The sequence below is a fragment of the Dipteris shenzhenensis genome, chromosome 3 (genome assembly GCF_047967505.1).
Source record: "Dipteris shenzhenensis isolate YYH24624 ecotype China chromosome 3, Dip_SZ_1.0, whole genome shotgun sequence".
NCBI lineage: Eukaryota > Viridiplantae > Streptophyta > Polypodiopsida > Gleicheniales > Dipteridaceae > Dipteris > Dipteris shenzhenensis.
In genome coordinates this window covers 15,956,839-15,971,344 of record NC_141598.1, presented here as the reverse complement: position 1 = coordinate 15,971,344, position 14,506 = coordinate 15,956,839, and the positions used below count along the sequence as shown (strand labels likewise).

The 14,506-nt window shown below is 39.4% G+C and overlaps 1 pseudogene; it reads right to left on the bottom strand.

Annotated features, from left to right (window-relative positions):
- Window positions 1–7,461: 7,461 nt before the first annotated feature.
- Window positions 7,462–10,131, bottom strand: LOC147903427 (uncharacterized; annotated as a pseudogene).
- Window positions 10,132–14,506: the final 4,375 nt, after the last annotated feature.

Sequence of the window (14,506 nt, the reverse complement as noted above, 5' to 3'; positions counted from 1 at the left end):
TAAGAATAAAGGTGTTGCTATTGAATTACCAGATGCCCATTTGTTAGTAATTGACCTATAGAAACCCCATAGAAATTGAGTATGATAAGATGCTACACTATTTACCCAAGGGAACTTTTCCCAGACATATGACAAATGGTAAGTGCATACAATTGGCCTTGAAGGCTTGGATGTATAGCTTCATTGTGGTAGTGAGTTATATCTATGCTAGGGTGCTGATGGCATTCTACAAAGGTGAGTTCTACCATATGATTAAGCCGTGGTACTAAATCAGACACACATAAGCCTTGCAGGAGGTCACTTTGGTGGTGACCATACTACTCAAAAAGTTTTACAAGCTAAATTATTGTGGTGGAATACTCTCTTTAAGGATGCACATACTTGACGTATTTCTTCCTTTAGATCACATGCCATTGCAACCGAGTCAACCATGGGAATCATTCTAGCATTAGGTTTTGGATTACATAGATCCATTCAAGAATATAGCTCAATATACATAGAATAAATATATTCTAGTAGCCATGATTATGCTACTAGGTGGGTTGAGGCTAAGTGCTTAAGGGAAAACTCAGCTCGAATTGTAGCGAGACTATAGCAAAGTTTATTTTTGAGAGCATTATTTGCAAGTATGGCTACCCAATTGAATTTCTTAGTGATCAGGGAACTCATTTTATGAATGAAATGTTTACGTTGTTGACCAAGGAATTGATGGTGGAACTACTTACTATCCTTGATGTAATGGACAGGCTAAGTCTATCAACAAAACTCTCAAATTGGTGCTTAGGAAGACTAAGAGTAGACACTGATAAGACTAGGGTACAAAGTTTCCTATTGCTGTATTCTCGACTTACCAAATAGCTTATAATTTCACTATAAATTTATCTCAATTCTAGATGGATTTCGTATTGAAAGCTATTAGCCCCTAAGTTTGTGAGTTGTAGTTGACCATCACTACAAGAAGCAATCACAAGGCAATCATAGTAGCTAGTTGAGCTGGATGAGTTGTGCATTTAAATTAGATGGGTTATAATCGATCATATAGAGGTGGAGAAAACCTAGAATGATAAGGAGATTATTTGAAACAATCTTACAAAAGGAATTCTTACACTATTATAGCATGCAAAGATACGGCCAATGATTACCAATCTCAAACTCAGATGGAATGGACCCTCCATGCTAATAGATGTCCATTAGTAATGGTACAATTCAATTGACTAAAGTAATTGTACAATTAAATTGATTGATTTGCAACGTCAAGTATATCTCAACTTGATCAATGGCCTCGAGGGGGGGGGAGGAGGGGTTCACTAAGCAATATGTAAGATAGCACGTGCAATTAATAGAACGATTTTAATATTTTTATGTAGTTAAAATATTCATACATGAGGCCCATTTTTTCATTCAAAAAGTGGAAACTTCCACTTTTTGAATGAAAAAATTTATGGAAGGGTTGTATACTTTTATCATCTAAAAATTTATAGAAGGTTTGTATATAGGTTATAAAAATCCGTAGGTAGGGAGTTTTTTAATACCCAGGTTGATCGCACTTGCTATATGGGGGTTTTACATAGTGACCCCCTAGGGGTCAATGGAAGTCATACCAAACTGCTAGAGTGAGTTTAGTGCCAGTGTGTAGTCCACAAGTGCATAGGAAGATGCCACATGGTGGAGAATCTCCTTATCTCACCTTAACTAAAGATAATCATGGCATTGATAGCAAGTTTGTTCTGATTGAGGCATCACATGGAGCACCAAATCCAATGATGGATCTTCTCCAATGAGTTGTTGCTACATGAAGAAGCAAAGAGTGCTTTAGTTTCTCAGCAATCACACCTCATAGTGCAATTTCTTGCTAGTTGACCCACTTTCTTCCCTTGAATCACGATTCACTTCAACCACCCACAATCTTGTATCACATACTTGTTACTGCTACTATATCACATACTGCATCTTACTTGTCATTGTTACTCCCTTTCTTGCCTGTGACATGGCTTCAGCTCCTCTTGGACATGGTGAGAAACTTGTAAAATGATGTAAGATGATTCTGCAACTTACAAATCCTCATCCAATTGAGTACCCAAAGACAATTGTGAAGATGTGCAAGGGGAATAATCTCCAAGCTATGGAAAATCTTCCATGGCATGACAGTTGGAGTGTAGAGGTTGCTACTTTTAACTTATGATGTAGATATGCACAACACCATGATCAATAACAAGCAAGTGCATCTCAAAAAATGGTTGTTAGTAGAGATTTTTCAATTATCTCCAATGACTTTGGGGATGCCGAAGCATACTCTAGTGCTCAGTCTAGTGTATTGTAGCAAGATTTTTTAGCCCAAGACCTTCCACTAGTCTCAAGGCTATCTTATCAATAAGGCCATTAGCCCAGATATGCAACTTTTCTTTAGGTTCCTCTTAGAGTATATGGGGATGAAGGAGAGCACCAATTACAGCCTAAGGGTGTATGTGGAAAAAGCCCATGTAGCTAGCTTATGAAGGCAAGGTACAAATCAGCTGGCTAGAGGTATTTATGAAGAATTTTGACTCATATATTGAGCATGTATGTCTAAATTATCAGTCCACACTTGTACATGATAACATACAAGTTGATCTCTGGAGTAGTTTCATGGCCAGAGATGCTTACCTAGAAGGCATAGCATCATAATTTTTGTTGAAAATGGTTCCATATGCATTTGAATTGGCTAGTGGATCGAGAGCATCTAGAGGTTCGAGATGTGGTTTTGAAGACCTTGATAGAATTTGAAGAGGTGAGTGTTCTAGAATCATTATCTAAAACTCCTCCACCCCCTCCTCTTCCAAGATAGTTTTATTAAAGAACCTGATCCACTACCCTATGCCTTCACATGAAGCTCACTCCAATCCATGAGTCTCCTTAGCCCTCTCCCCCAAGAAATGAGCCACACTTCCCTCTCCAAACCATCTCAAATCCTCCTCTTGACATTGCCAAACACAACCTCATAACCCCCTTCCAAGCAGCAGACCACTCTTCTTGAGAGACAACCTTCTCCCAAGACGTTTGTTGAGAAGAAACCTATTATAGAGACATAAGAACAAGTGGGTGGGACTATGATTGTGACTAGTATTGGTGGTCAGCTTAACCATGTAGAGTTTGAGGATTTAACTCCTCTAGCAAACTCTAAGGAGTTGAGTTCAAAGAGCTAGACATAGTTAGATCTTGGGTTGGAGACATAAAGAAGGATTCTCTGAATGGCAAGGTGAGACTTGAACCAGTTATTGAGAAAGAGGCACAACAAGATGAGGAAGAATAGGTTGATATGGAGACCCCGTGAGCGTCGAGAAGTGCACAAAGAGCACATAGAGGCCATTGATGAGACAATAAAGACCATTCTCAAGGGATAGAGCAAGGTTACCATAGACATGGAGGAAGCTACTACCAAGTCAAAGCAGGCCGCTGCTATAATAAGGAAGATTTCTATTGAGGCCAAGAAGACTGCACAATTGAGAAACTATGCTTACCTCCATGTCTGGCAATGTCGAGGTGTTTCACTATATCTCCACAATTAGTTAAAGGGGAAGTAATAGACTACAATGACCATTGACAAGGGGATTGTCACCGACCCATTAGACTAGAGTCGAGTGATCGACTTACCATAGAATAGGCACCCGGTCCCCTACTTAAGACTTTTGTGACACAATTCCCAATTGATTAGGGGATGTAGGTGGTAGATCCGAAAAGTGCAATTGTAGCTAGAAAACTACATATTAGAGATGCCTAGATGGAGGGTTGATAGTTTTAATTCCATTTTCCAAATGCCACACAAGAAATTCCATTGCTACCTCCTCCTTGATGTGTACTCCTAGGAGGTGGAATTCACCAATTGTGATGATTTGATATGGACTCCCAAGGTGTAATTTTTGCGAAACACATTGCTGCACATTGGGAGCCTCCCTAAAGGTGATGGAGATGCCATAGGCAAGGTGGACTAGCACAACTAACAGAGCCGATGGACTAGTTGAGTGTGGTTATGATTGTACTAGTGATAGGAGCAAAAATTTTAGTTGGGTGAGCAGAGACTTAAGTGGGAGAAGGAGTTGGTCTTTAAGATCACAACACATATTGTACTTCTCTTGGATTCCAAGTCTTAACCTCCCAAAGAACAATTACCTCCCTGGATGACAAATTTTGATAAAGTACACAAACTTCTCCCCCATATTATTTTGATACTATGGACCAATTGTCCCTAGAGGAGGATCCAATGTTTAAAGATAATGGATTGGATGATTTGAGTGACATGGTAAGAGTTACTCCTCCTAGATATTTATATAAACCACCCCTTAGAGAAATTTGGTTTTCCTGACAATATGGAGAGTAATATAGTTCCATGAAGCATTTTTGGATGCATTTGATAACCCTACTAAGGTTGGGAATATGGTTATTGGTCAAATCTAGAGGTGAGGAAAAGACCATCAAATAATTCTTAGTGAGTGTTAACCCTTGGTGACCATGAGGATTCACTTGAACATGGCTAAGGTGACAGTGACAAGGTGGTAGGCAAGTGGTAGGGGTTTCAGGCCAAGAACCCCTAGGTGGTTGGGTAGTGATGGTCGGAGGGACATAGATGCACACTGCACACTATAGGATCAATGTAAGAAGCCAATACAAGAAGTGGATGGGAGTTCACAGGCATAGGCCATCCCTTTTAGAAGGGATGACAATGACTAAGCTAAGGCAGAGCTAGAGTTAGGGTGAGAGTTGGAGCTTGGAGGAGCATAGTTGCTTGTATTCTACACAACCATGCTAGTGAAGTGTCCACACCACATTGCACATATACTCACATTATTTCTGAGTGGGCATCAAGCCCCTTCTATAATATAATTTGACATTTCCTTTAAGTCTTGATTCTATATTCTTTGATGAGCATTCCACATGTCTTCATCTCCATGTTAGAGCATTTAAGCTAGGACTCTTGGCTTGGCTCCCCTTACAACCTGGAGCATCGATAGTAGTATGGTGTTAGGCTAGTAATAAGAGTATCTTAGCAAGTATATGAGAAGTGAGCACATAGGGTAGTGTCCAAGTTGAACCATGTAGCAAGGGAAAAATATGTCAATAGGTGGGTGAGATTGCTCAACAAAAAGAAATTATAAGGAAGATGATGGAATCTTTGATGGAGAAGGTAAATAAGTTTTGTATTCTTAGTGGCAACGACAAGGAAAAGTGGATTGAGAAATATGAGAGAGCACCTGCAAGGAGCTAATTTTGACAAAGATGTAGGACACCATATCCAAGGGACGCTACTCTTCAATTCTCCCCAAAGATATATCATGTCATTTGCTACAAAAAGCTCTCCATTAAGGTGAGAAAGATAGGAGACAATAAGTGAGCATGAATGGGAGATTGCAAGGGGATGCCATCTACAAGTAACCTACTTACTTATTAATTTGGCTCAAACTTATAATTATTTGCTTATGAGCTATGATACACATAGCTTAATTTCAATGCAATTTTGTTATAGTACAAGAAGTATAATGAGTTTTGGTCATATGGGTGGAACTTTTATGTGAAATGCATCAATTCAAATAGGACCACATTTGATTGTGAAGTCATGGCTAGCTTAGATAATTCAATATTTTTACTTTGAGGTAAAATGGTTTAGAGTTTTCTATAATGGTCCCAATACTACAATGTAAAAGATGGAAGTGGATTTTAATTTTTTCGCCATAGACTAGAGACAAATTAAAGTGATAGCCCTTCTTGAACAATGTGAATAGGTACATAAAAATGAATTAACCTAATCATGACCTTGCTTTGAAGCATTTCTTGTATGTTTACTAATAATGCTATTTTCAGGATGATCATAAGTTATCTTTCGTCCCAACATTCTAATCAAAGACGATGGTATGTGCCCTAGTTATTGCTTGAGGTAAATCATCTTCATAATATAGAGATGTGTATATGCAGATGCCAATGTTTCCCATTGATCCATATATTGCCGTGGAGAAGAAGTCATAGAAATGATTCATAATCTTCCGAGGGATCTATGAATAGTACATCTTCTAGTGCTTCTACTGCATCATCATCACCACCTGAGGATCAAGATTTAGCTACTATAGATCATGATGATATAGGAGACTTAGGGATAAAACTAGAGGTAGACTTATACTAAATGCAAGACTTAGTTCCTTTGCCAATTAACTTGTATTTGCATTATGACATTTGAATTTTTTATTGCATCATGATTATATGAAGGTATGCAAACCCAAACTTGGTGTGGAAAATTTTAATATTTTGATCTTTTTTTCTATCAAAAGTACAAAGTAATACTTCTACACAGTTATGCAAAACCAAAAATTGTAAAAACTTTAGCAATCTTAGTGTTGGTATGTTGGTATAAACACTGGTATTATTTTCAAAATAGATGCTAGTTAACGTGTCCCATATTGATGCAAATACAGACAACTATACCATTAATGTACTATACAGTTAATACTATTAATATAAATACTGACAACTATATCATTATTCATATCGATGAATGTACTAATGATGACTTAGTTACTAGTGCTCCACTACCATTTTGGGCAAAAGGCCCTTTTTAAGTTGAAAGAAACTCAAAATACCTAAAAGCTTTGCAAATAAGCGATGAAAATGGCCCCTTTTGTAATAGTGTTTACACATGTGTGCACGTAGAATGGGGACTGATTTCATCTATGCATTGTGTGATTCCTAGGCATAATTCCACTTAGTGTTGGCCGTAGCATGGAACCTCCATCTATTATCATAAAAGGTGGTCATTTGGAAAGTTACTTGTACCAAGGTCCAAAACCTTACCCCATGGTATCCTCCTAAAGGAATTTACTATCAAGGAAGGCAAAGTAGGTTAGGCCATGCCACTTTAATGTAGTGAGAATCCCATAAGGCAAGAACAGAGGAGAGTAGGGGTGATTTGCCAAAACTGTTTGTCAGGGCTAGCATTCACGGATATCATAGCATCACTGGTATCATCCAAATAGCTTGCCATCGATTGAAAATGACCAGCCACTTGTTTTCTTTGAGTTGAGTGGCTATTTTATATATATATATATATATATATATATTACATGCCGCCTTGAATTAAGAGGAGGGATGGTCAGTCCCAAAAGTAAGACCATATATCAAAAATGGGCCAACTCAAGGGGCAAGCGCCCGTGGCTCACAATCAGTGCTGAAATTTGAAGGCCTGGGTAAGCATTCATATGGAAGGCCTCATACAATGAGCGGCCTTCGATAGAGAAACCCAAATCAAAATTTGGCCTTCAAATGTAGCCCTAGAATAAAATCAGACTTCATGAATTTGTTTTGAGTTTTCATCGCCTTTAAGGCATTCAAAATTCACTCTAGGCAATGAGAAAGAATGATTCATTTAAAAAAAGAAGAAATGCCGGATATATTAAGTAGGTTGGTTAAGCCCATGGAAAAGACCAGTACATCAGAAGGCTTTTATGCATCAAGCCGTAGAGGCCTACAATTTTTCATATTCAACCACGCCTCATAAATCTTTGCCCAATCAACTTCATTCAATGATTGAGGTGCCGTGAGGGATAAAAACATTAGTGTCTCCCGTGTTTCAAGGGTAAGACTGCTTCTATCATCATCTTTAATCCTATTTTGCTTTGAAAATCCATGCTCACATGAAGCCATACTTACTAGCTTGCAACCATTCGATCTCACCACCACATTGTTCCCATGTTGCATGCAAGCCACACCTTGGATATGCCCTATGGAGTGTCAAACAAAACCGCTCAAGCTCCACCTCACATCGTGACCTGTCCATAAACTTATGATTTTCGACCCCAAACCTACCACACAAGTGACTAAGGAATAGCCTTAATTGCTTGTCTCTATCATCTTCATCTTCATAATAGCTTTTGGGACAAAATACTTTTGCTGCATTAAATAGTGGCAAATCCAAAAAAAGTGCATCCAATCCCTCAATGATTTTCATCACAAATGCTTTTCCTAAGGCAATGCATTTACCAATTGATCCCCCAATAGAAGTATTGTAACCAAGACATGAAAAATGCAAGCCATACCGATGAACCACACCATCTTTGTCTATGAAAGACATTACACCATCTTTGCAATTTGCCAAGAACTCTCATAAGTTTCCTCAAAAGTCCTATGAGAACTTCCAAACGTGTACTGATCTAAGTGATGTCAATGTTTTCCTTTTGAAATTGCTTGCTCAAATCATTCATCTCTACCAGAACATCTGCAAGAAGATGAATTAAGAACTGTACTTGAAATGTTGATGCTGTTGTAAATAGTGAAGCATCATTTTGAAGAAAGTTCTGAAGCAAAGCTAGCATCATTTTAACGAAGCCTTTCCATGACATGTCCTCCAGACATCCATCGAACGTCATAGATTCTTAGAAGTTCCAATGGTGTGAGTTTAAATGCTTTCATTAGGTCCCCTAAGTCTTCATGTCTTCGTATGACCTTCCGACCCATGCATGAATTTTATTAGCAAAGCCATCAATGAATAAAAATTATGGAAAGTGCCCACAAGCATCCGAGACTACTGATGCCTCTCTATGGGCAACACAGTGTACACCCACAAGGCAAGGCACCTTTTCTCTAATTCTAGTATATAAACCTGTTATAGGACCTATCATGGATGATGCTCCATTTGATGCAAAACCAATCAAAAGTGTTAAACGTAGTTGCATTCTTTCCAACAAGCTCATCAAAGCATCGAACTTGGTTTCAGCCTTTGCATCCATGATTGGTAAAAGTGTCACAAAGTTGCATACAATAGGTCCTTTTTCGTCCTCCAGCAAATATGTCATGTAAACAATTAAGTGATGCTCAAATGTCGCATCTGTGCTGTCATCGACCAAGATAGAGAAGAATGGACTTTTAGAAATTTTACTATTTAATTGTGCCCAATAGATCTCTTTGGCTACTTTTAAGAAATCCATTCCTGAAGTTCAATTTGTATAAGTGGAATATTCATCATTTACAGGCATATATGGAGTTTTCATATACCTGAGGAAGTCACAATGACTCTTATATGGTTCTAGAGGCATGTCCGATATAGCAACATCCTATGTTTCTCTGACTCTACCAACAAATCAATGTGCTTTTCAATGGGTAAAGCTGATCCCTTATCCTTCATGTTCCATCTTTGAGCAGCTAAAAGATGAGACTTTGATTTTGCATGTTTATCTAGTGCTTGTTGTTTAATTGTGGTGCTTCCCTCTTTACCAAAAGTATTTTCCATAGAGTATTCAGTGCACCAAGTGCATTTTATTCTCTCTTTACCATTAGCATCTTTGATGCAATAGGCCCACTTGTGGATAAATTTCCACTCTATCTTGAAGCTCCTCTCCTTCCTTTTTTTTTTCTTTTTGGGATCATTAGAAGCTTCAATATCTTCTCTTAGAGAATGTCATGTATGGATGCATTAAGATCCAAGACAACTGACTCTTGAGGTTGAGTAGGTTGAGTAATGCAAAAAAGCATCAGCAATGGTCCTTTGTCTTGAATCCTTTTTTGGTCTACCAAAACCACTTTGCTTGTATCTCTTTCCATTGAGAATGCATTTAATGATAAGACCTCTAACCCTGGCACAATTAATATGCATAACACTTATAAGCAAGAAATCCAATCTAGCCATGTTTTAGCAAATCATAAACTTAGCCAAGTTTCAACAAATCAATACATTGGAATCATAAATATAGCCAAGTTTTGGCAATTCAAAACTTGCAACCTTCCTACTCTTGGAACCAAGGCGCTCGCCTTTGAATGGGTCTATGCTCAACATACAAAGGACACAACCACTCGGGAGTGTGCACAAAATCAATACACTTGCAGGTCAAAGCCCTTTGATGGATGGCATCATCAAGACATAATGCCCTTGATAATTTCAGAGGACAAGTGCAAGGCTCAAACATCCTCTCTCGTGCTCTCGTGGAGCACAATGAAAGCATAGACATGTGGGTCTCTCCATTCCAAAATTATATCCTGCATTAAAATGTAGTGTTTGAAATTCATACTCATATAATCATTCTCTCTCTCATGCAAAAAAAACATTGGAAAAATGAAACTCACCTGGGCTCCACGGATATTCAGAAGCAAGAAAGCCTTCGTCACCCTCAATAATGGCATCTAGAATCTCTCTCTACCTGTTTTATTGATGACCAAAACCGCACCAACAAAATGAAACCAATAACACCAAAACCACAAATATTAGACCAACAAAATGAAAGCGAGAAATGCAATTTCCAAAAAAGAAAACCAAAGACATGGTTGAAGCAATGACAGACAGGCAGCGAATCGCGATGGCAATTCATCTGTAGTAGGATTGATAGACAGCGATGGCAAACTACATAAAACTTCCGGTGGCACATTACCATGCCCTTAGCCAATTCAGAATCAGCAGCAGCAGCGGGAGGGTTCATGTGTAGCTGCGGATGCCGCTTCTCACAAACCACAAATGCAAGTGGTCAGAATGGAAGAACGTGGAGAAGAAGGTGGTGGACGACGAGAAGTTATAGGTAGCGAAGGGAAGCTGGAGAAGTTACAGGTAGCGGCTGAGATGAGTGAAGCAGAGAAGTTACAGGTAGCGATAGGGGAGCTGGAGAAGGAAGAGCGTGCGCTGGCAGAGGATGAGATGAGAAGAGTCAAGACGATGCTGTAGGTGAGTAAGAGATTTGCGTGGCTCGTGAGCTTGAGGGGTTCGTGAGATAGAAGGGGAAGATGCAAAAACACAGGAGGGGCACGCTTCACTTCCAACTTCATTCGATGATCGGATGCAGAACTCAGCCAAACAAGAGACATTTATAGAACTCACCATTTGTCTGTGATTTTGGCCGACTCTCCGACTCCGCTTAATGAGCCTCACTCGTTGGCTTTTCTCCATGGAAGTCGAAACTGTGGCCGCTGGCGTTGTGACTATTGGCGATTCACACTGGAGTTTGGCATCCTGGAGGCTGGCGTTGAGAAGAGATGCTGCAGCGTTGGGGAGAGATGCAGCGTTGTGACTGTTGGCGGTTGACACTGGAGTCTGGCATCTTGGAGGCTAGCGTTGAGAAGAGATGCAGGCTGCAACGTTGAGAAGAGATGCACTGCAGCCGCCAGCCTGCTTGGTGCCTCTAGTCTCCCCGCCCCCCAAGAGAAATCACACACACACATTAAATTTTTTTAACAGGTTCGTCTGCATATAAGGTCTTCTTTTGCAATCTGCTCCCTGCACGTGGCATTCTATGCATGAAGGCTAAAATTTTGGAGTGAGTTTCTTTTGCAGGCCCAAAATTTTCCCCTACTTCGTATGAAGGCTTGGAACGCTTTGATGCCTGATGAAGCCTTCAAATTTCAGCACTGCTCGCAATAAACAAACTCGAGCTGGTGGCTTAGCTGATGCATGAAAAATGAGCCCAACTTTAACAAAGGCATGGCTGTTAGGACATGGGCGCCGCGCATTCAACTGCGTTCGCTTGCTCAGACGTGAGCATTTTCCTTTCTATCCATGACTTGTCATATGTTGATACGCGACCAACTTAAGCACTATTTTTGGTTTTTGGATTAGAGCGCTATATTTGTTACGTTCAACGTGGCCACGTTATTCGAATTTCGAAGCCCAACACAGACACAAACACAACCAAGCCAAGCTCTCCTGGAAAGTGGTACTTACAGAGTGTTCCAAGCGTCGGCCTCGGATTGCGATGGTGTAGCCTCCTCATGGGGCCCGAGGGAGTGTGGAGGAAGCCGTAAAGTAAGCCTAAGACGAGATTAGCTCTTTGTGCTTCCATTTCTTTATTCATGAAAGCAGATGAAAATTTGTAAGGGCCTTATGTCATGGAAGGGAAATACTTAAGAAATAGCCATTTGTGTTATGTTGTGCAAATGCATTATGGGAAATAGGTGGGAAATATGCTCTGCAAATGCTCTATATTTCAGGGTGCTATTTCCCACACTCTTGAGAACCATTGATCGTACATTTCCTTTATAGCATGTCTCATTTTCCCTTGGATCATTATGTCATGCATCATAGGAAAAACATCCAAATTAGGCTCTTCCAAGGGAAAAGCATCCGAAATAGCCATCATTATTTCCCTCCATGACATAAGCCTCTAAGTTTGGAAAGTGAGAGTGCCTGTGTCAATGTGTGGACTAGGGCTCGTTGTATTAATTAATTTGTGTATGTTTGGGAGCTTGCGATCATAATTAAGCTCACGATGCTCAATTAATCGTAGGAGGCTCGTGGCTTCTTCGAGTAGCCTCTCACTCCAGAAGGTTTTTGTTGTGGGTATAAAAGGAGGAGGGGGGTGGTAGAGTACAGGCAGGGGGCCTGTGAAGGTCTCTCCAATGCAAGGAGGAAGAGAAGGGGATGATGTTGGAGAGAGGAGTGGGAAGGAGGAAGGGGGAAGGGGAGGAGTGAAGGAGGAAGGCAAAAGGAGGAGGGGAGGAAGGAGGGGGCGAGAGTGGGAAGCACTCTACCTATTGTAAGGTTTTGTCATTCTCTTGTGTGCCTATGCTTGGTCTGTGCCATAAAGTCATGAAGATTTGCTATGCAAGTGTAACCAAAAGTAGGAACATAGAATGGAAAGCTAGCATCGAAGTATTTCATGTTGCTTTAGTAATAATCTCTATGATATAGTCAAGGAGCTAGGAGGTAGTAGTGTGGGACGAGTCCAAAGTTCTTGTCTTTACAACTCCCAAAGCTTGGCAAAGCTTCGACCTTGGTTTAGTTGTTCTTCTACTTATCCTGGCGTTGCTACAGTGGCATGTAATACAATTACGATACTCGAGGGAAGGGAGAGAGATATCACCCTCAAGGGAGATGGAATTAGAGGTCTAAGGGATGTCAAAGGAAGAGGGCAAAAGTGTTAATTGAAGCGACAAAACAGAGGGATGTTGGGTCCTAAATTGCATCCCTTCGGGCTTAGACATGCCTTTTTGCATTGTTGTGAGCCTTACATGACACGTGTCTTTTTTCCCTCTCCTTTAAGCTACCACATGTCCTTCTTTTCTCTGTGGTTGATATATAGAAAGATGTCAGCCTTACGAGGTCTATGCAGGTATATGTATGTTTGCTTTGCAAGGGTAGTTTATGCACGTGGTCCATGCCATGTAGTCAACGAGCTCTTTTGCACCTAAAAGTAGCTCAATAAGTTTCTCTATTGGACAAACACTCCACCTTGCTTTAGCTTTAAAGGCATGTAATTTCTTATGGCATGCGCAATTTTGAGGTGTGCTTACATACTTGGTTTGTGCTACCTAATCAAGGAGCATTGTTTATCGATTTTGGATACTTTTGTTGATTCAATTGTTGCTAAATCAACAAATGCCAATGCACTCTGTGAAACAAAGACAATTTATCTTTTGCTATGTGGGTTATTTATTGCATGCAAAGTCTAAGCACGACCCTATGCTATGGTTATCTATTAATATATTGAGAGGAGAGAATGGTTCTCAAATGGTTATGACCATTAGAGGAATACAAACCTTAAGATTCGATTTGGTCAATTTGAACAATTGGATGCCATTGGCAACCACCACCACCTTGCCCACCTCTCTTCTCTTTCTCTCAAGCAATTTTGTCTTTTGTATACAACATTGTTGCTTTATTAGGTTTGTGGTCTCTCTCTCTCTCTCTCTCTCAAGCAATTAAGCATTAAGCATTACAAGCCAATAATGATTGAAAAGTTTGGATCCACGCCAGTTGATTTAACTTTGAGCCTTTCATGGTTGATCTCCCTTTCATGCACTTGATAAATCTCTCTTCCTACCAAATTGTGTAGCTTTCTTGAAGGGAGTGGACTCAAGTTAGTTTACTTTTGGAAGAGAGTAAATGCACTGAAATTTTCTTCATATGATCAAACATTTATTCACAACAAAAAAATAAATGCAAATTTGTTAACTTTGTAAGAGAAGTCATAGGATGGTTTTACAGAAGAAGGTGATGGTGGATAAACAAATGCCACAAATTGGGTGATTTGGTAGGTTTCTCAATAGCTTAGATCCTAGTGCAAAATATAAGCTTCATGTTAGTGTAAGTTAACCATACACCTAGTCGTATATGTGAGCTAATATGCATAGATGTGACTTAGTATTCAAGAAAGAAACACACATGCACTTTAAGCAATCACACATGCATTTATTTGTTGTAGCAATCCATAACAAAGTCTAGCAAGTAAGAAGTTTAGCCAAACTAGTTTGCTCATGTGTAGTTCACAAGCATGCTGCATGTTTTATTGATGCTATGCCTTTATATTTGTATAAAATCTTGGTGAAAGTTTATCAAGCTCATTATTTTGGTTTCACAATATTAATAGCATGTAGTACAATTTTATATATGTTCTTTTGAATTTTGAGGTAAGAAATGTAAATCTTAATGGGAAAACTTTAAAATTTTTTGCAATTCAAATCCTTGTGAATATTTCAAATGCTTATTTTTATTAGGACATACAAACTTTTGAAACCAATATAAAAGTTTAGCTGCTTAACGAAACTAATTAAAAAATCACAAGATCTACAAGGA